Raw genomic sequence first — 27,427 nt, 5'->3', positions numbered from 1 at the left:
ACTAGAACAAAGGAGAAATTTCCTGACAGTGAGAACAATCAATTGCTTACCTCCAGCAATTGTGCTCCATTGCTGGAGAGTTTTAAAAAGAGATTGGACAATCATTTGTGGGAAATGATATAGAGCCATGATGGTGAATCTTTGACTTCAGGTGCCATAGGTGGCACCTGAAGTCATATCGGAGGGCACATGAGTTGTTGCCCTATGTCAGCTCCAGTGCACATGTGCGCACTGGACAGCTGATTTTCAGCCTTGGAAAAGGCTTCCCTGAAGCCCAGGAGTGCAAAAAAACCCATCCAATGGACAAAACGGAAGTTCAGAAAATGCACTTCCGGTTTGCCATTGTGCTGTTTTTGGGCACTCCGCAGGGTTCAGGGAAGTTTCCTGAACCCTCTGGAGTGCAAAAAAACCAGCACTATGGGCAAACTGAAAATGCATTTTCAGAACTTCCGATTTGGCCATTTTTTTCATGTTCCAGGCTTCAGTGATGCCTATGCACATGAACAGGGATGGGGGTGGATTATGAGCATGTGCGGGAGCAGCATGGGGATGCGCATGCTTGGGATGGAGGGAAGGGATATGGGCACGTGCACGCATGTTAGCACACCCTTTTGGCACGTGAACCAAAAACGTTTCGCCATCACTGGTATAGAGTCTCCTGCCTAAGCCAAAGTTTGGACTAGAAGACCTCCAAGATCCCTTTCAACTTTGTTATTCTTTTAACATCTTTACCTTTTTCTTCCCAGCTGTAACTCATATTGCTGTCCAATATCCCCAGAGAGCTTATTTTCATTCCTAATTCCTTTTTGGAAGAAATATTAGAAAGCTGACTGGGTATAGTTCTCTTATTTTAAGCAACTTCTGCTATCCAAATTCAAGACAGATAAATATAAGAGGGCAGAAGAGTGGCAAAGAAGTACATGTAATAATTAGTATCTGGACAGCTCCATGGACGCCAGTCATAGCCTTCTTTACTAGGGGGGAATTACACTGTTATGCTGTTTAAATTAAAGTAATATGCAAAAACAATGTGTATACCCAGTAAAACAGGTCTCCTGTTTGCAGTCTGCTCTCTTAAGTAGAATGGAAGAGAGAAGATTTGTACACAGAATGCTATTTATCTTAAGCAATATACCAGTTTGAATATACCAGTTTAAGCAATATACCAGTTTGAATTAACCAGGGATAAAATGTTATTGTCTACAAGGTCCTCTCTAAGTATAATATTTTTCTTAGGTTGATTCATTCAATTATTCCACTGAAAAAAATGTTCATGTCTTATTCATGTACAAAATGATGAATCATTTTCCACTTAAAGGTAAGAGGGTTCAAAATTGCAGGAATCTCTGCAGTGAAAAATGTATTTTTACTCTATTAGTAATCAATAGAACATTAAGTATCACCAGTAAATTTCAGATAACTACTGAGGTTATGGAGCACTTTGGCAAATATTCTATGCCATGTATTATGCAACAATCTATCTGTAATTTTTTTTAAAAAAAAATATGCAATGACTACAACAGGGATAAGACTGCAGTCATAAAGAAGGAGTACTATATAGTCTTTTACATTTTCTAATTAAATCTGCATGATTCACACTGCTGACAAAAAATATGTAAAGTGTATTTCATATCTAAAAGAGAAACAGAGAGATTCACTTTTTTGTTTTCACTGTTTAATAAAAAATAAGTTTAAAATGTGCATATTGAGTTTATATTTTCATGCAATAATAAAATATAGAAGGGATATACATCTTCAATGAACTTCACACAGCTCATAGATAAAGGAATTAGCACAATAATATGTTTGATTGCAAGCTAGGCTCTAGATCAGAGATCCTAGCCAGCATAGAACAGAACGTACATGCTTTAGACAAAGTAAGCTTTGTTGTCTTGATGCATTCTAGCCAAAATATATCAAAACTGTCCCTACCATTAGCAGGGATGCTATAAATGGAACAGGTTCAATTAAGATTAGTAAAGAGTCATTTTGATTAACAGTTGTTTTGAAAATGGATAAAATTAAGCCTCCAAAAAACCCAATGAAATTATAAATAAAATTGATGAAATTATAAATAAAATTGATGAATTTATTTGAGATGAAACTGAAATAAAGGAAAACTGGAAGGAATATTTTTAGAGAGCTCCATGGGAATGACATTGAGATGTCAAAAAAGGAATTGAAACAAATGCTGTAAATGTTCATAGCCAAGTTTATTTAAAAAAAGATAAAAGGACATCATGAAAGCTGTAAAAATGATTTTAAAAATGGAGCTATTCCAAGTCTGTATACTGCAATTGCACATGACTTGTTTTTATAGTGCCTATGCAACTTATTTAACATGAGCTGGAAGAATATATGAATATATGACAATTAGAAGACTGGAGCTATATTTCCACTATAAAGAAATAAGAGGATAGCAAGCTGGAAGTTGTGGCGGGGGAGCTGTTAATTGTGCCTGAAAAGTTATAGAATTATGAAATATTATGAAAACATCATTAAACAATAGTTGGACTCTATGGCCAACAAGAGATGGCCATAGAGAACAGATTTTTGCTCTCTAGCAACAAATATATTGATGTGAGAAAGAAATGTTGTTGCTTTAGAATTTAGATAATGCATATGAAGTATGAATAGGCTTAAATTAAAGAATGTTTTACACAGATATGAAGCTGGTTTGAAGACTCAAACTCAACCCTGATAAGACGGAGTGGTTGTGGGTTTTGCCTCCCAATGACAATTCCATCTGTCCGTCCATTACCCTGGGGGTGATTATTTACCCCCTCAGAGAGGGTCCACAACTTGGGCGTCCTCCTCGATCCACAGCTGACATTGGAGAACCATCTTTCGGCTGTGGCGAGGGGGGCGTTTGCCCAGGTTCGCCTGGTGCAGCAGTTGCGGCCCTATCTGGACCGGGAGTCACTGTTCACAGTCACTCATGACCTCATCACCTTGAGGTTCGACTACTGTAATGTTGTCTACATGGGGCTACCTTTGAAGAGTGTTCGGAAACCTCAGATTGTGCAGAATGCTATCATGGGCTTCCCCAGGTATGCCCATTTCACACCAACACTCCACAGTCTGCATTGGTTGCCGATCAGTTTCTGGTCACAATTCAAAGTGTTGGTTATGACCTATAAAGCCTTTCATAACATCAGACCAGAATACCTCGAAACCGCCTTCTGCCGTACGAATCCCAGTGACAGGTTAGGTCCCACAGAGTGGGCCTTCTCCAGATCCCGTCGACGAAACAATGTCGTCTGGTGGGATCCAGGGGAAGAGCCTTCTCTGTAGCAGCCCCGACCCTCTGGAATCAACTCCCCGCGGAGATTAGGATTTCCCCCACCCTCCTTGCCTTTCGCAAACTCCTCAAAACCCACCTCTGCCATCAGGCATGGGAAATTGACTTCCCCAGGCCGTTTCCCATTTTACACAAGGTTTGTCTGAGATGTATGATTGTTTTTTACATGTAGGGTTTTAAATTGCTTTTTTATTGTTGGATTTGTATCATGTTTTGTGGTGTGAGCCGCTCCGAGACTCCGGAGAAGGGCGGCATACAAGTCGAATAAATGAAATAAAATGAAATGAAATGCTTATTCTGAATGTCATATGAGCATTCAGGTAATCTTGATTGTTAATATGTTTATGAATAAATAAATAAATAAAGATTAGTTGTGATAACATTACAAGCGAGGTTGATTATGTGTACACTGTATATTTGTATGGAAATGATGTTAAATGATAGCAGCCATGGTCTCAAGAACACCATATAAAGAACCACATATATTGACAGAATAGTCTCTTAATGTTTAAACAATAATTAATGAGTGTCCCTATTTTAAACAAATGGAATTAACGTTCTATTGGCATATCAAATGATATTTATATTTCAGAAGTACTTTTTGGAAGTAACTTCTTCCTATTTTGAAGAATTAATTCATTAGCAAAACAGAACAAGGTTGAGCTTGAATTTGATAGATTTGGGCTTCATCTTCCTTAACCAGCGTTGTTGTTGAGGCATGAAAAAACCAGTTGACAGCTGTGATTGGATTTGAAGAGCCCAAGAAAAAGAAAAATCACTAAGTTGTAGAAAATTAGTGATCATTATACCTATTTTTTCTTAGATTCACCAGACAAGAAAAAGGAGATCAGGGCTAAAACCAGATCGGAAATAAAGTCAGGCAGCTTACTGTTTTCTGCAGGAAATGCTGTAAGACTAGAAACTTAGAGAAATAGGAACAATGCTGGCTTCCTAAGGAGAAACTTGATAAAGCCTTCTTGTTGTAAAGAAGAGCAGCTGGTGATAATAGAAGGTTAAGTCTTCAAGCTGTTATAGTCAAACATGCCTGAACTTGCCTAAAAGCTATTTAATATGAATGAATGAATGAATGTACAATGTAGGACTAAACATTTCAGCAATTATAACTAATATTAAGACCATTTTTTTGTAATTGGCACTATCAAGGATTATATAAACACAATTTAGCCAGTATTAAATAAGAATATGTTTAATGTGTTATTGAAATCAATTAAACATAATGGCATAAGTTAATTAAGCAAATAATGCTTATTATCTGATCAACCATACCAAATGGAAATTTAAAAAGTAGGAAAAAATGCTTTCACATTTGGAGAAATGTTAGCACTACCTACTAGGAAAGGATTAGCTCCAATTTTAGAAATATAAGATACCTGGCTGTCAGCAGTTCATTAAAACTGAAATGCCTTCAGACCAGACATGGATTTAAGCATATGCAAAGAAAAGTACCCTTCCCTTTTTTACTCCATCCTACCATTATTTTCAACTGCAAAAAGTTCTGCACAAGCAACAAATGTGATTAAAGCCCATTCTTTATTAGCAGAAGATCTTCACAATGATTGTTTTGATACGTTTGAAAAATTGTTTGAAATTCTCATAGTGAGAATGTAGTCCAATACAAAGTTATAAAAGTAATTATGAATCTATTTTTGGAAGACAGAACAAACAGCATGAAGAGGAATAAACTGTGTGAGGGCATGTGATGCCACAGCTGCTATAAATTGATATCTGGAGTTTAATTAATCTCTAAATTAGACAGGGCAAAAATGTAACATATCTTATAGGGGAGCCATATACTTGGTTTTTCATTCCAGAATTGAAATATGCAATCAATTTGAAGACTGAAATGGTACAAATGTTGCTGAAATGTATCATTTCAGATTGCAAGTGGGACCATGCAGGACTTAATTCCTAATATTTCATTATCACTTTTTGAATATCTGCATGTTAAGGCAGATTTCAGCTACCCAGAGAAGTAAAAAGATAGCCCTTGTTATAGATTTGGCAAAATGTTCACTGGCCAGTAAGTAACATGAAAAGATCTTGAAAGGGGACAGTTCCATTTATGGAAACATTATCTGTCATGTTGCTTGTACAGGTAATTCCCAAGGTCTGAAAGTTTACCTAGTGGCATTTAGGTGAACAAGTATTTACAATGCAGTCCCAAAATTATGAATGTTGCAACACCATGGCAGCCAATCATCTTCATGAATGACCACAAAGGCACTACAACATTCATCCTGCTTATTCCCCTCCCTGGCTCCCCACAATTGCTTCCCCTCTCCCATCCTGCCATGGAGGACTCACTTACTTTGCAAAGATCATCTCCTTTCTGCCACAATTTCTTTGAGAGTGAGACGATTTCGCTTCCAGCGTCAGATCAGCTGGCAAATATTTTTCATGCTGAACAGCAAATGCTTTTGCCGGCCATGATTTTCGGAGAGGGGCAGCATACAAATCTAATAAATTATTATCGTTGTTGTTGTTGTTGTTGTTGTTGTTATTTTTGTTGTTGTTGTTGTTGTTGTTGTTACTGTTGTTACTGTTGTTATTGTTGTTGTTGTTGTTGTTGTTGTTATTGTTGTTATTGTTGTTATTGTTGTTATTGTTGTTGTTGTTGTTGTTGTTGCTGTTGTTGCTGTTGTTGCTGTTGCTGTTATTGTCATTGTCATTGCTATTTTTATTTTTATTATTTATTATTATTATTATTATTATTATTATTATTATTATTATTGTAACATAAGTAGAGAGTAGTGATAGAAAGGATAAAAAGACAACAGGACAGGGACGGCAGGCACAATGGTGCGCTTATGTACGCCCCTTACAGACCTCTTAGAAAAGGGGTGAGGTCGACTGTAGATAATTTAAGGTTGAAGATTTTGGGGTTAGGGGATAGCACTATTATTTTGGCCTTGTTCTGGCCTCATCAGCTAGCCATATCCTTACTGGGATTTGATCCTGCAGCTTCTGCCTTGTACGACATGTGATACATACAGAATATAGTTGTTTATGTTTATTATTATTATTATTATTATTATTATTATTATTATTAGTATTAGTATTAGTATTAGTATTAGTATTAGTATTAGTATTAGTATTAGTATTAGTATTAGTATTAGTATTAGTATTAGTATTAGTATTAGTATTAGTATTAGTATTAGTATTAGTATTAGTATTAGTATTTCATGTGACTCCAGGCACCCATTTTCTGCAAAAGTGGATGGGTGCCTGAAGTGGTGTGAGATCACAGCCCCAGAACCTTTCAGTGTCAGCATAAAAAGCATTTGCAAGCCAACAAGATGCTTTGTGGCAGCAAAATCACTCTGTTTTAAAGTGTCCCAGCAGCTTGCAAATGTTTTGAGTGGAGACTGGAAGTTTCTGGGGACTGTGATCTTGCATGGCAGAGAGAGGCTGGAAAGGAGAGAGAGATCACTAAATCTTCGCATTGTAAGTGACCCATTGACAGAATATGGGGAGGAAGCAATTGTGAGGAAGATGAGGTATCTCAGTAGGTCTGGAGAGGCCTTGGGTGCTCATAAGCAGGTTGCCTGTTCCATCACTAAGCCCCTCATGGTCTTGCCCATCCTGAGATACCTCCTGTGCACTTAACAATCTGCACATTTAATTACTGAATGTGTGGGCAAAAGCAGGGAATTTTCACATTCATTTTCCCAGACTTACTACAATGAAACCTCAGGTTATAAATGTAATTGACAGGACCCATTACAATTTGAGGATTACCTGTAACAATGGTGGCTAACAATCTCAAAAGCCTGGAAAAATTAACTCAATATGACACAGAAGCAACCTGCTGCTACTGTAGTTATGGAACAGGTGTTATTTATGCTCAGCACAGAGAAGTACATGATTGTTGTTCAATAGCCTCTCAGCAAGCTGATATTTCCAGACAGATAGATAGTATCCAAAACTGAATCCACTTTTCCACAGATCTAACTTGATTTTGAGGAAATAGATACAGATCTCCTGCCTATCCTGGAAAGGGGCAGGATGGATAGCTGCCTTCTTCTAAAAGTAAGTCAGAATTCAGAAGGAAATAAAGAAGTTGCTCAAGTCAGAAATGAATGGAATTTAGCAACTTCCTACAGCCTATTAATAATGTATTGAAATTTCGATGAGGAAGGGAAAAGCAAGAAAATTGAAGAAAACCTAACAGTTTCAAATTTTTATTTTTTTATTATATTTGTATTTATTTATTTATTTATTTATTTATTTTGTCCAATACACAATGAAGGTTTTAGTGGGTATATATCTATATACACATAGTAAAATACATGATGAAGGTTATAGAGGAGATATTCATAGTAAAATATATCTAAGAAAGAATAGAAAAGAAGAAATAGTAATAGAACATATCAATGAAAGAATAGAAGAAGAGATATAGGAATAGAAGAAAGGTATAGGAGATATAGGAGAGCAACAGGACAGGGGACGGAAGGCATTCTAGTGCACTTGTACTCACCCCTTACTGACCTCTTAGGAATCTGGATAGGTCAACCGTAGATAATCTAAGGGTAAAGTGTTGGGGGTTTGGGGATGACACTATGTATTTATGTAATTTTCTCAAGTTTCATTTTTGTTTTCTATAATTTTAATTGGGAATTCTTCTTTTAGGGAATATTTAGGACATGTAAACACTACTCATGGAACAGTCCAAAAGATGTATTCCAATAGAGAGAAATTCCCCGAAGATGGGCTGCAGGATAAGTCTGAAAACTCAAAAGAGTAAATCTCTGATCCCAGTAACCAACCCAATTCAATCTTGCATCTTTGTCCTGGGATATGCATATTTGCCTTCATTCATGAGAACTAATTTCTGTACAAATTTATTATGATTAGACCCTATAAGGTTATACATTATAGCAGAAGACATAGCAGACATATCAAGAAATTAAGCTCAAGACAGCTTCTCCTTGAGATTTTACTGCAGTACTAATTTTTCTTTGGAGCAAGGACTTGGAGCATCCTCATGCACCAGAGAAGATAAGATTTTCTTTATATTCTGTTTACAAGGAATAATTAAACCAGCTATTTCTTCTCTTTTAAAATAATTCAAATCAAATTATGTACAGTGGGTTTAAGACAAAGCAAAAATAATAATAATAATATATCCATGATCCAACCAATTCATCAAATTAAACAGAAAAAAAACCCATGCAGCCATTCAAATCTCTGCACCAACAGAATTGGGAAACAGTGAGTGGGGAAGAATCACTACCACAATGATCATCAGTCTTACAAACACTCTTTTTATAAGTGCTTTGGCATTGTTATCTGTTACTGTTTTTTAAGTGCAATCTATTTATTTATTTATTTATTTGTTTATTTATTTATTTATGTATTTATTACTTGTATTTCTAGGCCACCTTCTCCAGGGGACTCAGGGTATCTTACATAATAAAATCTATACAAATTACAGAATTTAAAAAACGCAAGTATAAATCTAAAACAGGCTAAAGAGTTAACCCAACAATTTAAAACCATTCAACATGGTTCATTCCAAACACAATCATACTAACAGCTGGAGCAGAGTACTGACATCCAATGGCCCCAGGCCTGCATTTTTAAAACCTTTTGAAAAGCCAGGAGAGTGGGAGCAATGCGAATCTCTGGGGGGGAGTTGGTTACAAAGGACCAGAGCTGCCACAGAGAAGGCCCTTCCCCTAGGCCCCACCAGGCAACATTGCTTGGCTGATGGGACCTGATAAGACCAACTCTGTGGAATCTAACTGTCCACTTAATTATTTAGTGCCTTGATTTTGTCCTAGGCAAAGAACTGGAATTCCTGACAACTATGTCCTTTAATTTGCCTTCTCCCTACCCACACCAACTATCTGAAAAGAAGTCTCCGGGGATAATGTGGAAGCTTTAAATGCAATAGGGCAACGAAACTAAGAAAACAAGATTTCCAGAAAATGAAAAATAAGTTAAAGGACTTTGAAGTACAGGTAGAGGCAGTTAAGCTATTTTAATGTGGTGGTGGTGGGGTATTAAATTTGAAATATTTGCTTTGATAACTAGGTTTATTTTCATAAGTATAGACTAATGAATGGATGTAAGGAATACTGGATTTATTAAATATAAAAACAATATGCAGATATAAATAAGGTTCTGTGTGGTGAGGGAGAGAGGGCGGGAGAGAGAGGGAAAGAGAGAGAGAGATGGCATCCTGACTTAAATGCTTATATAAGCAGAAAAATAGGTTATTAAATAAATAAATATTAATGCATATGTGGGATTGTTTCACTGAAGCTTGGAATAGTCTTGAGATACTGTAGGTCAAAGAATTGTCTACTTGGTCTCTCGATAGCTTTAAGCTAATTAAAGAATCTAAACTCCTCCACAGTCAGTCATAAAACCTTTGCATTCTTTAGCTGTTTTTGTAAATAGGAGTCCAGAAACCATTCTCTCATGATCTGCTGACTCTTCACCTATTTTGCCTTGTCTGTGGTTTATTTATTTCCATAAACAGTAGAGGAGTATCTCTCTTCTTATAGTAATACCAGCTGATGTTTTCAATGAGCCTAATATATCATATATTAAGGTAACTGTGGATGTATGGTTCCTGTGTGAATATTCATAATAGGAGAATTCGTAATGCATCCTTCCAAAATTGCTGAACTGGTTCTATGCTGACAAATACAGAATTGCTTTCTTTGTTTAATGTATGCTTGTTTATGTAAGCCAAACTATAGAATATATTTCTCTATAAATAGAAAATTAAAATTAAAATCAACTGCAAGCTCAGCAGTCATTTGACTGAGGTTCAGATTAATTTTTGGGAAAGACTGATGGTTATTAAATATTGAAAAGAGAAGCCCAATATGAATAGAAGTATCATAATTTTGCCACCTTTCTGTGTTGGAAGGCTAAGGTTTATGACGGTGTTCTCAGCAGAACTTTAGGTTCTCATTAATTCTCTGTGGCTAAAGTACACAAAACACTGAAAAATACGAGTGCTCCTTTTTTCTTTTGCAAAATCAAATACTGTGCATTAACACTAGTATTACCACGTTAATTTGTGCTGACTACAAACAAAACTCAGTTTCATAAATGTACATAGGAAGAAAAATAACATTTTTCCATTTCAAATTCTTAGCACATGTTTTCAATAATGACTAAAAGCATTTACTCAAATAACTGTTTGTGAAATGTAGACATTTTTGGACATTTACTACAGTTGGGAACAGATTATAGATTTTATTGAGTGGTTTGGTTTTATATGATTTATATTGCAAAAATGTCTTTTAATGGCTTTCACATGGTTAGAACTATAAAAAAATAAAAAGAACCTCAAAATAAAACCCAACAAAAATGGAATAAACAATGTCAACTGCGGCATATTTCATATTGGACTAGAATAAATGAGGCCAACTACAGCATATTCAAGACCTTTCAGCTCACAATGGGTTTCTCCATACTGTAGCTCATCATCATGTGACATATCATGCTTCCCCCCCGCCTCCTTGCTAAACAGAGTATGGGCATTGCCAGCTTATGAATCATTCAGCCTGTGGACTGCAAGTTTGACACCCCTGCTCTAGCTTAACTGGGATAACTGAAGGAAAGTCAAATTTTGGAGGTCTTAAGAAGTCAACTCATCAATGACCATTGGAACCTTGCGGAAGATGCTGACATTCCTTCCAATGGCACTGCAACAACAAAGGCACATCTCTCACCAGATGGCATTGTTTCACAGAAGGATAAGAAACATGCTTTAGCCTGCTGGATCTTATGGGATAAGCAGATTTAATTGAGATATAAAGGATGGTGATAGACGAATGGGACATGCATGCCATACTCTAGCTTTTCAAAGATTTACAGAGGATATGGGGATTTTTTTTTTTAAAGTCTTGACTGGATAATGACTAAATATCTTAATCTTATAGTTCTTAATTACTATATGTAAAAAGGAAAGGAACTTAACAGCAAGAAGGTGAATAATTATGCTGTCCTTCCTCTACATCTCAATCTACACTATTAATGTACCTCTGGAAAAGAATAAAAAGACCTAGGATCCTTTTTGTAAAAATATTACCACAATGTTAGGTACTCAATGAAAGTTTTTAAATGTCGACAGCTCAGGGTTTAAAGACTGACAGCCCAGGTTCGAAATCCAAGCACTGTGTGAGCTCTCGCTACTTGCCCCAGGTCTTGTTCACCTAGCAGTTTGAAAGCATGCAAATGTGAGTAAATAAATAGGTACTGCTTTGATTGGAAGATAACAGTATTCCATGCACTTAGGCATATAGTCATGTTGGCCTCCTGTCCATAGAAGTATCTTCAGATAATTCTGGCTCCCTCAGCTAAGAAACAGAGATTAGTACTGCCCCTAAGAGTTGGACATGACTGAACATGAGAAACATTTACCTTTATTTAGAGTGTATATATAGGAGTCACTGAACTGGTCTAGGACAACTGGGCACAGCCAATTTGGCATGGATAACTCATCATAGACAACTTGGCCGGGACAACCTACCATGGGACAACTTGCTGCAGGACAAGAGTCACACTAATATCAAAGAAATGGCGGCATAGAATAATGAAATAAAGAATGTAAAGGGAGGAACAAAATGATAAAAATTAAAATATTTTTAAAAATTATTGTAAATTATTATTATTATTATTATTATTATTATTATTATTATTATTATTATTATTATTTTAATTGGATTTGTATGCCACCCCTCTCCGCAGACTCGGGGCAGCTAACAACAATGATAAAAACAGCATGTAACAATTCAATAATAAAACAACTAAAAACCCTTATTATAAAACCAAACATACACACAAACATACCATGCATAACTTGTAATGGCCTAGGGGGAAGGAATATCTCAACTCCCCCATGCCTGGCGGTATAAGTGAGTCTTGAGTAGTTTACGAAAGACAGGGAGGGTGGGGGCAGTTCTAATCTCTGGGGGGAGTTGGTTCCAGAGGGCCGGGGCCGCCACAGAGAAGGCTCTTCCCCTGGGGCCCACCAAACCACGTTGTTTAGTCAACGGGACCCGGAGAAGGCCAACTCTGTGGGACCTTATCGGTCGCTGGGATTCGTGCAGTAGAGGCGGTTCTGGAGGTAATCTGGTCCAATGCCATGTAGGGCTTTAAAGGTCATGACCAACACTTTGAATTGTGACTGGAACCTGATCGGCAGCCAATGCAATACTTAATTTGAATTGTTGAATTGTCCTGCAACAAGTTATCCTGCAGTGAGTTCGGTGCTGAGTTGGCCATGTCTAGTTGGCAGTTGTGAACTGGTCGCAGCGAGTTAGCCACATGAAGTTGTCTCAAAAATGTGGTTCACCTCAGAAAACAGAATTCTGCATTAATCATTGGGGCAGGTGATCCTTTGGCTTAATTTTTCAAATATCTTTGTACCATTTATTTTCTTCTCAATTTCAGTTATGAAAATAATTGATTAATGAGCTATAGATGTATTATTGCATGCATGTAAATTTGTCATTCATTTATCTTAAAGAAGCTATACCCATTTAGTGATGTGGTATGATCACTTGTCTTCCTTGACAGCCAAAGTGGTTTTAAAAACGAAGTAAATAAGAACTGTCTCTTGTCAAAAGAAGTATGAAATGTACAACAAATAAAGCTTAAATTCCGGATGAATAAATGTGCAGTTACAGTGTTTAATGAAAGGAGTGCGTTCTAAAAGCATACCTCATTATTTATGTTTTGGAATAATCATATCAAACAATCAACCTAAATCAAACTTTTACTCTCTCTGTATTTGGGGAAGAAGATTTTATATGTTAATGACTACATCCATAAAGCTTATGCAGCAATAACTCACCACTCCAGGAAATCTTTTTATCCTTTTCTCCTTTCTAGCACAGTTATTTAATTCTTCCTTCAAGCAATGGTTGCAATGATCATCCATTCAGCTTTCACAACTCTAAAAGTAGTCCTTAGTTAACTCATTCAGTAACCCTTTAAACTTACAACAGCATTGAATAAATGAGAGTTAAAAGCAATCCCTGAAGCCATCCCTGTGCTTCTACTGTCATGTGATCACAATTTGGGCATTCAGCAACCAGACCACATTTCTAATGTTGTAGCATCCTGCAGTGATGTGATCATTATTTGTGGCCTTCCCTGCCAGTTCCCCACAAGCAAAGGCAAAGGGAAAGCCGGCAGAAAGTCATAGTCACAATTGTGTGAGAGGTTCTCACTTAAAGACTTGCAGTGATTCACTTAATTTTATTTATTTATTTTGTCCAATACACAGTGAGGGTTTTAGTGGGTATATATCTATATACACATAGTAAAATACATGATGATGGTTATAGAGGAGATACTCATAGTAAAATATATCTAAGAAAGAATAGAAAAGAAGATATCGTAATAGAACATATCAGTGAAAGAATAGAAGAAGAGATATAGGAATAGAAGAAAGGTATAGGAGATATAGGAGAGCAACAGGACAGGGGACGGAAGGTACTGTAGTGCACTTGTACTTGCCCCTTACTGACCTCTTAGGAATCTGGATAGGTCAACCATAGATAATCTAAGGGTAAAGTGTTGGGGGTTTGGGGATGACACTATGGAGTCCGGTAATGAGTTCCACGCTTCGACAACTCGGTTACTGAAGTCATATTTTTTACAGTCAAGTCTGGAGCGGTTAATATTAAGTGTAAATCTGTTGTGTGCTCTTGTGTTGTTGTGGTTGAAGGTGAAGTAGTCGCCGACAGGCAGGATGTTGCAGCATATGATCTTGTGGGTAATACTTAGATCTTGTTTAAGGTGTCTTAATTAATGCTATCACTCTAGTAAACAATTTATTTATTTATTTATTTAATTAATTAATTAATTAATTAATTAATTAGATTTGTATGCCGCCCCTCTCCGTAGACTCGGGGCGGCTCACAACAACAATAAAACAATTCATGACAAATCTAATAATTTAAAAACATTTTAAAAAACCATTATTAAAGCAGACATACACACAAACATACCATACATGAATTGTATAGGCCCGGGAGAGATGTCTCAATTCCCCCATGCCTGACGGCAGAGGTGGGTTTTAAGGAGTTTACAAAAGGCAAGGAGGGTGGGGGCAGTTCTAATCTCAGGGGGGAGCTGGTCCCAGATGGTCGGGGCCGCCACAGAGAAGGCTCTTCCCCTGGGACCCGCCAAACGACCATGTTTAGTTGGCGGGACCTGGAGAAGGCCAATTCTGTGGGACCTAATCGGTCAAGCTATTTACTAAGTCTGCATTACTATTAATCTTCTCATCATACCCTTCACCCATCTCCTTCCACTAGTGACATACGACTGTGTGACTGTAACTTTGTTGCTTGTATCCTTATGATTATATTGACTGGTTCCTAATATGATTTAATTGTTACCTTAACTTATTTGCATGCAGACTATCATTAAATGTTGTACCTTATGATTCTTGACGAACATATCTTTTCTTTTATGTGCACTGAGAACATATACACCAAGACAAATTCTTGAAGATGCAATCACACTTGGCCAATAAAATTCTATTCTATTCTATTCTATATTCTATTCTATTCTATTCTACTCTATATCTATTCTATTCTATTCTATTCTATTCTTCTTAATTAAAGTAACCAGAATATCTATCACTCAGCAACATAGTTACATGACATCACATTCCATGATCACATCATTAGTGACAGAAATTCCAGTCCCAATTACCATAATTAAGTAAAAATTACTTATAATTCATTTAAACAAAATCAGTCTACTAAGAAATTGGTATATATATATATATATATGTGTGTGTGTGTGTGTGTGTGTGTGTGTGTGTCACATGTTTAAGCTGAATTTGAAAATTAAGGGAGACTAGGATAGATCTATTTCGGCCTTATTTTGGCCTCATCAGCTAGCCATACCCACTGGGACTTGAACCTGCAACCTTTGCCTTGTAAGGCAGAGAATTATCCTCTAGGCTACAGTATCCAATCCCTTCAGCTCTGTACCAGGGAAGGGTTACATTTTGTGTCGAATCACCCTGGTATATTGAAGGAACATCACAGCTCCTTTTTTGCCTCTCGGCCCAACCCAGGGCCATTTCCAAGGCAGTTAATTTTATTGATAGCCGACAATTCTATCTGTATGTGTCACATGTTTAAGCTGAATTTGAAAATTAAGGGAGACTAGGATAGATCTATTTCGGCCTTATTTTGGCCTCATCAGCTAGCCATACCCACTGGGACTTGAACCTGCAAATTCTCCATTGCTAACACTCAGCTTTCTTATCCTTGTGATACAAACACTCTATTTACTGCAATGCAATTATTCTGAACTATCCTCCTACTTCAGAAACACAGATACCAAGAGACATAATTTTGTTTCCCTGTAAATGCTTATGAACTCAGACCCCTGCTGATCACTTTCCACGAGGTTTATATGATTTCTCATTATACCTCAATAGGTAAGGTCAATACACTGCTTCAAAATGAATCATAAAGTCTCTTCTGCAGGCAATAGAAAGAGACATGATTTTATAGCTGTCCTAGATTTAGAATAGGTTAGTATGATGCTCACATCTTTGTTCTGTCTCTATACTGTAAATATGGCCTCCTTATTACTTTGTGGCTCTTTAACTTGAGAACTGGGTTATCTAAGTATTTTGCTGGCAATTTCCCAGTTCCTATATACTTTTTGTTTTATACATATATGGCATCAAAGCAATGCCTCCCACACTGTTTTAGAATTAAGGACAAGTGTCAGGAGAAGGTATGGTAGCATATAATTCAAAATAAGTCCCCTGTTTTCAATTCTTGTGGCTATTACACTTTTTAAAAAAGAATGAAAAAATATATAGTAAAATTCAAAACAAATTAATGCTACCTTGCAAATTAGAAAGCAGCTATCCTACTAGTCCCATGGAGCTCCGGCATTAAAAATTACAAAACAGATACTCCTTGTTTTTTATAGCTGGTGACACCAAGATATTAGGATTATGTTCATTGTCATAATTCTAAATTGCATGGACTATAAATAGACACAAAAAGTTCAAAATCTTTGATTGTATCAAAGAGTTCTCAATTTTTTGCAGCTTGTATCTGGTAGCACTAATACAAAGAATTGGTGGCAGAAGGGAGATGTTTCTTTTTAAGAATTTGTAACATATCTACTCAGGATGGTTTGATGCATTCTTTTAAATTCATTTCCTATGTATATGCTCACAAAATATTCTTGCCATATTGAAATAATGGCTTGGCAACATAGGAATAAACTTTTCTTACTCTGGTTGTTTCTGGTCTGACTGTAAATAGCTTTAGAGATAACCTTGGGAAGGTATTAGACAGAAATTGAGGAAGGAAGAAAGGAAGCAACAAGACATTAAGGAAGGATGTTATTCATTCATTCATTCATTCATTCATTCATTCATTCATTCATTCATTTATTTATTTATTTATTTATTTATTTATTTATTTATTTATTTATTTATTTATATTTAGAGCCGATGACTCTAAAGTGTGCAATAGGGTTGATATTCCTGGAGGGGTCTGTAATACGGTAAATGATTTAGTGTTACTAGATAAATGGTCAAAGCAATGGAAACTGCAGTTTAATGTTTCCAAATGTAAAATAATGCACTTGGGGAAAAGGAATCCTCAATCTGAGTATTGCATTGGCAGTTCTGTGTTAGCAAAAACTTCAGAAGAGAAGGATTTAGGGGTAGTGATTTCTGACAGTCTCAAAATGGGTGAGCAGTGTGGTCGGGCGGTAGGAAAGGCAAGTAGGATGCTTGGCTGCATAGCTAGAGGTATAACAAGCAGGAAGAGGGAGATTGTGATCCCCTTATATAGAGCGCTGGTGAGACCACATTTGGAGTACTGTGTTCAGTTCTGGAGACCTCACCTACAAAAAGATATTGACAAAATTGAACGGGTCCAAAGACGGGCTACAAGAATGGTGGAAGGTCTTAAGTATAAAACGTATCAGGAAAGACTTAATGAACTCAATCTGTATAGTCTGGAAGACAGAAGGAAAAGGGGGGACATGATCGAAACATTTAAATATGTTAAAGGGTTAAATAGGGTTCAGGAGGGAAGTGTGTTTAACAGGAAAGTGAACACAAGAACAAGGGGACACAATCTGAAGTTAGTTGGGGGAAAGATCAAAGGCAACATGAGAAAATATTATTTTACTGAAAGAGTAGTAGATCCTTGGAACAAACTTCCAGCAGACGTGGTTGGTAAATCCACAGTAACCGAATTTAAACATGCCTGGGATAAACATATATCCATTGTAAGATAAAATACAGGAAATAGTATAAGGGCAGACTAGATGGACCATGAGGTCTTTTTCTGCCGTCAGTCTTCTATGTTTCTATGTTTTTATGTTTCTATTCATTCATTCATTCATTCATTCATTCATTCATTCATTCATTTGTCCAATACACAAATACATAGGAAGAAAAATAGACATGTAGTAATATATATAAGGGTAAAGTGAACTTAGAGGAGAGGATATATGAAAGAAAGAAAATATATATGATAAGTGAGAGAAAGGAAAGACAATTGGACAGGGGATGAAAGGCACACCAGTGCACTTATGTATGCCCCTTATGTTGGGGGGGGGGAAGACTACACAGCCCAAAGGTGGAAGAAAGGATCAGAAACTCAAAATATAGCCTTGCCTTGATTCTGTTGGCTATGAGAAGGGGCAGAGAGCAACTCTGGAAAATTTTCACAATTCTATTGATATATCTCAAAACAATAAAGAAACATTCATGGAATTCTTGTGGCATTTGTTTCTTGACCTGACCTTTCAAAAAAACAACAACCCAATATAACTCTTGAAAACCTAGCCGAATATTTCTGTCTCATGTACCAAACATAAATGTCTTCATATTCCCCCTCCATCTCTATTTCTCTCCCTCACTCCCTCATCTCTCTCTGTCTCTCCCCCCTACTCACTCTCTCCCCCGTTCTCTCTCTCTCCCCCCCTTCTCTCACTTTCTCTCTCCCCCCTCTCTCTGTCTTCTCTCTATCTTTCTGTCTATCTATCTATCACCCCTCAGGTCAACACTAATATATATGAGCAACTCTTTGACAATATATATTATATTTACGGATGGGAGAGAGAATATTTATGCTGTTCTCCCCTTCAAGATACAGGTATATCTCAAGAAATCACTAATGACTCAGAAAGATTGATCTGAACAAAATATACACATCATTGTTATGCAGTGCTGCAAGCAGGAACATATTATTCTCAGGGATTCAAAGATTTGTCACAAAAGTCTTATAATATTGATAATGGGATAAAATTAGACTAGTGTTATATAAAAATAGGGAATATGGAATTGCTACCAGTTCAGCCCTTTTCAGGCGTACCGGTAGCGGCGGCTGCCAGTGGTTTGGAGAACGCTAGTGGCGGCAGCATAAAGCTCTGCCCACCCACCCAGACATTACCATTTTCTTATTTTTAAACCTCTGTGCATGTACAAAGCCTTTTGTGCATGTGCAGAGATGAAAAAGTGTGTGCGACAATGGTGCGTGCACACAAAGCATGTGCTTCAAAACTGGTAGGGAAGGTAAGTAGATTTCACCGCTGGCTCAAACCACACAATATTTAATGTATAAGTGGTTTAATTCTACTTTGATTTTTTTGATATTTATTTATTTAATCAATTTACATAGTTGTACATCTTACACGGGTGACTATGTATCTGTTGCTTAAAACAATGCTCTTATGCAATGTGCTTTTATTGTATATTTGTAAGCCAGTGAAAGGTGTGTGTGTGTGTGTGTATGTGTATATGTATATATGTATATGTGTGTGTATATATATACTGCTCAAAAAAATAAAGGGAACTCTCAAATAACACATCCTAGATCTGAATGAATGAAATATTCTCATTGAATACTTTGTTGTGTGCAAAGTTGAATGTGCACAACAGCAAGTGAAATTGATTGTCAATCAGTGTTGCTTTCTAAGTGGACAGTTTGATTTCACAGAAGTTTGATTTACTTGGATTTATATTGTGTTGTTTAAGTGTTCCCTTTATTTTTTGAGCGGTGTATGTATGTATGTATGTATGTATGCATGCATGCATGCATGTATACACACACACATGCATGCATACATACATACATACATACATACATGGGGGAGAGAGAGAGAGAAAAATAGTTATACAGTACTTTCAAATGAATGCTTGAATGAATGAATGAATGAATGAATGAATGAATGAATGAATGAATGAATGAATTCAAATACTGTATAAATTACACCAACGAAATAACCATATTTCTGAAACCAATATTGTTGAACTCAACTGTTTTCTATAGAACAAAAAAATATATACCAGCTTTGTCCTGAATGGTCCGAATTAATGTCTGGAGAAAAGTTCCTCCCAAAATTAGAAAACACCAAAATTTATGCAGGTATATAATTCTCTTTTTAAAAAAATACTTTTTATTAAGGTATTTACTTTTTAAAAGCAACATAAAAAGACATATACAAAAAAAATACACAAAAGAAAACAATACAATTCAATATGAAATACACTACAGTATAATACAGCAACTTATATCGGCAATAATCACATACTGGTAAGGCCCCTTGGTTGTATCCCACAAATTTTGGAGGTAGTCTCATCATTCCAGTTTTCTTTAAAAAATAATGTTAGTTCTTTTTCCAAATATTGAATATAATTCTTTTCCTTTGCTATTTTTGATTCTTGATCCACATCTTTTTCCTCACCTTAGGATTTATTTCAGTTTCTTTTTTATGATTTCCTGTCTAGTCACTATCCTCCCTGTCTTCTTCTGTTATTCGTTGTCTCCACACACTGGATTTTAAAGAGCTGTCTCTCCATTTTCTTCTTTTTTCCCCCTTCCCTTCTCATATAGATCTTTTAGTCTTCTAAATCCTTCAAGCCTGCACTTTCAATTGATGTTATTCTTTTCACCGATCTGTGCTTGATAGTTTTTTTAGTTGTTTTAAGCTCCATATCAATTCCTTTCCGGAGACTCATTCAATCATCCATATTATCTGTACATACTATCTATTCAGGAGGATCCTCAGTATTATTATTCCAAAGAGTCTGTCAATAAACTTGTTGTTTCTGCTTCCACTGCTATCTGTTGAGGCCGCCATGTCTCCAGACTATTCTGTTATAGTTGGTCTCTTCTGCATCTGGTTCTGGGCGTCTCCACTTTTTGTGATTTGTGTGAATGAAGGAGGTCACTTTTAAATTTTGCTTTTGTTGATGAATAGTGCTCAACTTACTACCAAAATTGGAAATGGAATTTTGGTCCCTAAGTAATGCAGTCTGTCAATGGACTTGTTGTTTTTCAATCTCTGCTTCCGCTGCTATCTGTTCAGGCCACCATGTCTCCAGACTATTCTGTTATAGTTGGTCTCTTCTGCATCTGGTTCTGGGGGTCTCCACTTTTTGCAATGGGGGGGGTTGCTCCCCTCCCTGTTGCTGCACAGTATTCTCCTTCGTGTTGCTCTCCCCTCCGAGTGTCTGCGATGCCGATTTCATTTTCTCTGCGCCTCACCATGATGTCAGCACAGAAGTCTCCAAGTACCTAACTCTCATTCCACAAAGTGAAATCAAGCTTTGTATATTCTTCTTTTAAAGTGCTCATTAAAACATCCTATTTAAAAGGCATGAATGACTTTAATCAAGATCTCATTTCTGTTATTTTTCTCCTTACGTTCTAAGTAGGACTATACTGGTACAATGTTCACTCAGTCCCTAAGCTAAGAAATCCCCTGTTAAAAATCTCACCTTATTGGGGACTGCTGACCTATATACTCATATATTGGCTATATCTATTTTTCCTTCAAATTTACTTGAATGCATTTCTGGATTCCAGGAGGAGGAGAAGGAGGAGAAGGAGGAGGAGGAGGAAGAGGAGGAAGAGGAGGAGGAGGAGGAGGAAAACTTCCATGCCCAACCAACTCAAGACAATTTACTGCCTGAGGCAAAGGATCAAAAAGAACTCTTGCCCTTAGGTTAATATTAGATTTCTTATTCACATCTTGATTAGATTTGTATTTGAAAGCTAGTTGGCATTTGGATTCATAACTGATTAATTGTACATCTTGCTGCAAGTTTTCAAAGGACTTTACCCTAAAATATGCTGTTGACAAGTTTCAAACAAAGGTATAATTTGAACAAAACATTAAGTTCCTTCCAAAGCTTGAAAAAGATTATGATAAGGTTATGCAGCAAGACTTCAGCAACATTAATGATAGGCTTACAAGACTGCAATTTATTATGAATATTTTACATGTATAAATGTTGGGTTGAGGACTATGTCTTTATGGCAGGTGAAAGTATAAAGTCATTTTTAAAATAAGAACAAAAATTACTTAATTGTAAGAATCTTGCATGGTTATAGCTGATAGTTTCACAGTTAGGCTACTCCTCATGATAAGTGATTGTAGAGATTTCAGCAGTGGGAGGTGATGACAAATGCCATAAAGGTGTGTCATGCTAACCCAACACAAATTCAGCACTTTTTGTGCATTCATCATATCACATTGCTCATTTTGTCATTTCATTTGTCATGAAATGGTTGAATTTGTGGATATCTTCAAAAGGTTCTATTGTTTGTTTCTGGTGCACCTATAAAGTAGCAATTGTCCGTTTAAAAAAAAAACATTAAACTGGAATACCATTTCAGTTTTTGGTGAATAGAATGATTTTCTTCTGACATATTCTAATTTCTGGCAATGATATACTGTACTGTCAATCCCTGATTACTCATGTGCGACATGTTGGATGACTTGATGATTTTTGACAACAGATGGTGGCAACAGAATGGTAAAAAATGATGACACAAACATTATTGTGCTACATGTAATTGCACTGAGCATTTGAGCAGCACAAGCTAGAATCAAGGGCACTCATATCTGCAGAAAAAATATCAATATCCAATCACATACTGTACCACAATATACCATAATCTATTATATGGATTTATGAAATGAAATTGTATATATTCCCCTCTTTTTTATTATAAAAAGGTTATGTTAAACTAAGATAAAATAATAAAAGGTTTATATGTGTGCATTTGTTGGTTTTCCATGGTAAACAAGACAGAAAATATAACAAGATTATCTAAATCTTCTTTATAGTAATGCTACATAATAGAAACTTGCAAATTTGAAAGTATGTATTTCTCACTAACACTTTTAACTGCTAGGTCCATTAGGGTGGGTCCTTTCTCAGTTTCTTTCTCTGATGTTAAAGGACTGGAGATCTTGATTCTCCTGATTGAAGCTTTCTTAGGCAGTACAGTGGTACCTCAAGATACGAACCCCTCGTCTTACGAACAACTCGTGATACGAACCCGGGGTTCAGCAAAATTTTGCCTCTTCTTACGAACTTTTTTCGAGTTACGAACGGCGTTCGGAGACTGCTGGGAAGCCAGGCGGCTGTTTTAAAAGGTGGCAGCCGGGCGGCGGGGCTTCCCAGAAGCCTCCCGAATGCCGGTTCGTAACTCGAACAAAGTTCATAAGAAGAGGCAAAAATTTTCTGAACCCCGGGTTCGGTTCGGGAGGTTGCTGGGAAGCCCCCCAGCCCGGCTGCGGCCTTTTAAAACAGCCGCGTGGCTTTCCAGCTGTCTCCCGAAGCCGAACGCGGAAGTTCGGCTTTGGCGTTCGGCTTCAGGAGACAGCTGGGAAGCCGCACGGCTGTTTTAAAAGGTCGCAGCCGGCCTGGGGGGCTTCCCAGCACCCCCCCGAACCCGGGTTCGGGGTTCGGGGGGTGCTGGGAAGCCCCCCAGGCTGGCTGCAACCTTTTAAAACAGCCACGCGGCTTCCCAGCTGTCTCCCGAAGCCGAACGCGGAAGTTCGGCTTTGGCGTTCGGCTTCGGGAGACAGCTGGGAAGCCGCGTGGCTGTTTTAAAAGGTTGCAGCCGGCCTGGGTGGCTTCCCAGCACCCCTCGAACCCCGAACTCGGGTTCGGGGGGGTGCTGTGAAGCCCCCCAGGCTGGCTGTCACCTTTTAAAACAGCCGCGCGGCTTCCCAGCAGTCGCCGAAAGCCGTTTTTTTGCGGGGGGGGGGGGGGGTTGGTTGCACGGATTAATTGACTTTACATTGTTTCCTATGGGAAACAATGTTTCATCTTACGAACCTTTCGTCTTACGAACCTCCTCCTTGCACCAATTAAGTTCGTATCATGAGGTATTACTGTATCTCCTTTCTCTGTTTCAACTTGCATTACATCACAACATCTTATATCAGTTTTTGACTCCTGGCAACTGCCCGAACATGTCACTGCAGGTTTTTTTGGCAAAGTTTTTAAAAAGTGATTTGCCATTGCTTACTTCCTAGGGCTGAGAGAGAATGACTGGCCCAAGCTACCGAATTGGCTTTTATGCATAAAACAGAACTAGAACCCCCATTCACTCAGTTGCTAATTCAATGCTTTTAACACTGCATCAAACTCAATAAAGGATTGAAAATGATAAAAGAAAATAAAGATATATACTGTATAGGCAAAATAATATTTGGATAATAAAACTAAGAAAATGGTAGTTTTAACATTTTTTGTTGTTTACTCTAGTCCTCCAAAATTTCAAGAATTATCATTTCATACAGCTTGAGCAGCGTATTAATTTTTGAAAAACCATTATTTATATTAAGCTTATGTAACCCATACATTAACCCCAGGCTGCAAGAATGTTATGGCATAATAAGCTAATTATGTTAATCAGAATAATTTATATGTTATATTTTCTTTTTAAAATTCTCTCTAGCTCATAAAAAATTAAAATATAAGGTCCGGGGAAAGATAACAATATAATTTTCAAATTAACATTCAAATGTTGTTTTTTTAAATAGCAGCCAAGTATATCATTTTATAAGCATAATTATCAATACATAGATTAAGAGGAAAAAGCAAAGAAGTGAAGCCATTCTTTATTCTGTTGAAACTAAATATTGAGTTTTACTCTTTCTGCATTCTGCAGATAAGCTGAAACAATCTTAAGAGCACTGAGCAACCTGCATTAATACAAATTTGAAACACTAAAGAATACAAGACCATGAAAACACATGTAGCAGCAACATCTGTTTATTGGTTTGTTCATTATTAGTGGTTTGCATTTACTAATTGTTCAAAAAACAAATTGCTTAAATGTCCACTTGAAATAGGCAACTTTATAGTAAAGTATTCATCAGTCAGCTGATTTCAAACCCTCCCATCTGTGAAGGAAAGGAGTTTTGCTGACAGAAGAAACAATTATGGCGTGGGGGCGTGGGGACTACATTATCACAGAAGCTTACTGTCTTTGGAGCCAGCCTATAGAAAGATTCCACTTATAAGAAAGACTAGGACTGCAGCACATATGTTTTTGTTTATATCCAATAAATATATGGAAGAATGATCCAAATAATTAAATGTTGCTAAGAAAAACAATTTGTAGAATACGTGCATAATTTAATTAATATTGGCTATTTTGCTGCCCTGAAGTAATATATGGGCAGAACTTAAAACATCAAGGTGATGGACAAACAATACAATTGTAATCATCCACCCCCTTTTTAGGTAGTACATCCCCTGCCTGCAGGCATCCCAAATAGTGGTGTGTTTTGAGAAGCCAGTCAAAATAGCATTGTATCATTCTGGCATCATTAACCTTGGTTAATCTCAAAAACTGCTAATGTGTGTTAAATTTGGCTAATACTTGGAGAACATTGCCTGTTGACTAGATTGAGAATGAAAAAAAAAATCCAGAAAAAAGCAATGATTATTACTTTCATATTATTGCTTTCCTCAAAACCAAAGTTGTGTCTACGTAGTCACCAATCAAATTCAAACTTGAGGGAAATATTACCTTTTACTCTTTTAAGGTAAAATATTTTCTCTGTTTGTATTCTTTCATTTTGAATTGAAACATAATTCATATGAGATGTGCACATGCCTATGGGCACATATGATGGAATTTCTTAAGTGAGATTTAGCAGTTTTGAAATAGTTGCATAATTCCAAGCATCAGCCCTTTTCATTAAGCTGCAGAAAATGGATTTGTCAAGAGATCCTGCTTGGAGCTTCTAAATTGTTCTGTCGGGCTCTCCGGTAGACTCCTCCTGAAAAATTCACAGGTGCAAATTTCAGACACACACACGTTTGAAAATTCAAAACAATGTTCTTTATAATGAAAATTCACTTAAACTAAGCCCTCTTTTTGTATAGCAAAGAGCACTTGTCTCCAAACAAACTGGTAATTTGTACAAGTCCCTTATCAGTTCTGTGATACTTAGCTTGCAGCTGTGAGGCAATTCACAGTCCTTCTTCTTTCACAAAGTGAAACACACTTTGTTCTGGTTTACTTTCAGAGCGGGAAAAATCAGCACACAAAAGGTCAAAGTCAGCAAAGTAGGCACGAAACACAAAGATCAGATAATTCTCCACAATGGCCAAACCCACAGGCTGTTATTTATAGCAGCCTCACTAATTACCACAGCTCCACCTAACCACAAGTGGCCTTGTTTTCTTTGATAATAATCTCTCAGTTGTTGCTGCCTATGCATCGCTCTCCACATGCGTGGCTGTATCATTAACTCTTGTTCTGAATCCAAGGAGATAATTGATCTCCTTCTGAGCTGTCTCACTCTCCTCCTCCCTGTCACGCATGTCTTCTTGGTCAGAGGAGCCTTCATCAGCAGATTCCACAGGGGGGGGCAAAACAGGCCTGCAGCATGTGGATGTCTCCCCCACATCCACAGTCCTTGGGGCAGGGCCAGAGCTAACCACAACATCAATTATGGTATGCGGCTTTATTATCATCACTCTCTGAATCACATGATGAAGTCAGAACTGGGCCAGAACTTCCATCTGCCCAAAACTGAAACTGCAAAATTAAACAGTTTGTCCTTTAAAAGTTCATTTAGCTCCTCCAGATGAGCTGAGAAATTATAACAATGACTGTGTATATAAAGATTTCAGCTGGAGAAAATAGAGAAGAATTGCAATTGGCAAGACTGTCTTAATGAGGTTACATAGAGTTCTTGCTTTTTCTTTCCTATTAGGCCTTCCTTGAATTTGTCATATTTGATTTACTTACCGGTACTTTCACTACCAAAATTTGATTGGCTGTTCCTAATTACCTTGTTTTTCTACATCAAAATAATGACTTTTACTTCTATGCAGCCCAGACAGTCAGAATATGATATAATTTTCCATTCATGATTATGGCTCATTGTTATTTATTATGAAACATTTGTGAATTGTGTCTGAATATTATAAATGATATCAATAGTTACATTGTGCAAACATCCTTATTGCTTTGTTCAAAGCAAGTCAAAAAATTCTCAGTAGACAATAATGACAAAATATTGAGATAAGGTTAAAGGGTGGGGTTAAGAAAGGGGTTGTGTTTCACAGATAATTTACTCCTTCTACTTTCTATAAGGATTTTCCGCCATCCCCAGTTCTTTTCAAAATGTTTTGGTTATTAGGAGGTATAGTACTTGTCACATTGAAAGTACTTTATATTATAACTAGTATGAAATAGATTCAAAAAGTTTTTTTTTTTAAAAAAAATGATGAATCCAAATGTTCAATTTATGCCACGAAAGAAATACAAAACAGTTCATATAACCTTCATATGATGGACAAATTAGACAAATACCGCATTCCTTTGCTATTCATTTTTCTTTCATTTCTGACCAAGTCAACTTCGCTATTTTCGTTCTGTTTGACACAGTCCTTGCTCTTCATAAAATGTCTATTTTTGTATGGCCATCTGTTATTTTCTTTCTTCTGGCAATTTCTATTTTTGCCATTTTTATGATACCCAAAACAGTTCCACAACCTCCTCGGCTATAAAATCTTTCACATTTAATTCCTAATACACAATTTTCATGTGTTCTCATTTTCCTTCTTCCAATCTCATTTATCTCTGTCGACTCTATATGCTGCAATTTTTTTCCTGCCTTCTACAGGTCAGTTATTGCTGTTGACACTAATTACTCCAGTCTTCTACCATAAATCATATTCATGGTCATGGACAAAAAAATACTTCTGAAGTATTGTATCCTCATCATGAAAAAATACAACTGTTAGCCATAGAATTATAGAGTTGCAAATTAGTTTATACAAATTAATCCAGTTTCTATTCT

This window comes from Erythrolamprus reginae, chromosome 4 (genome assembly GCF_031021105.1).
Source record: "Erythrolamprus reginae isolate rEryReg1 chromosome 4, rEryReg1.hap1, whole genome shotgun sequence".
Lineage (NCBI taxonomy): Eukaryota > Metazoa > Chordata > Lepidosauria > Squamata > Dipsadidae > Erythrolamprus > Erythrolamprus reginae.
This window is presented reverse-complemented; position numbering follows the sequence as displayed.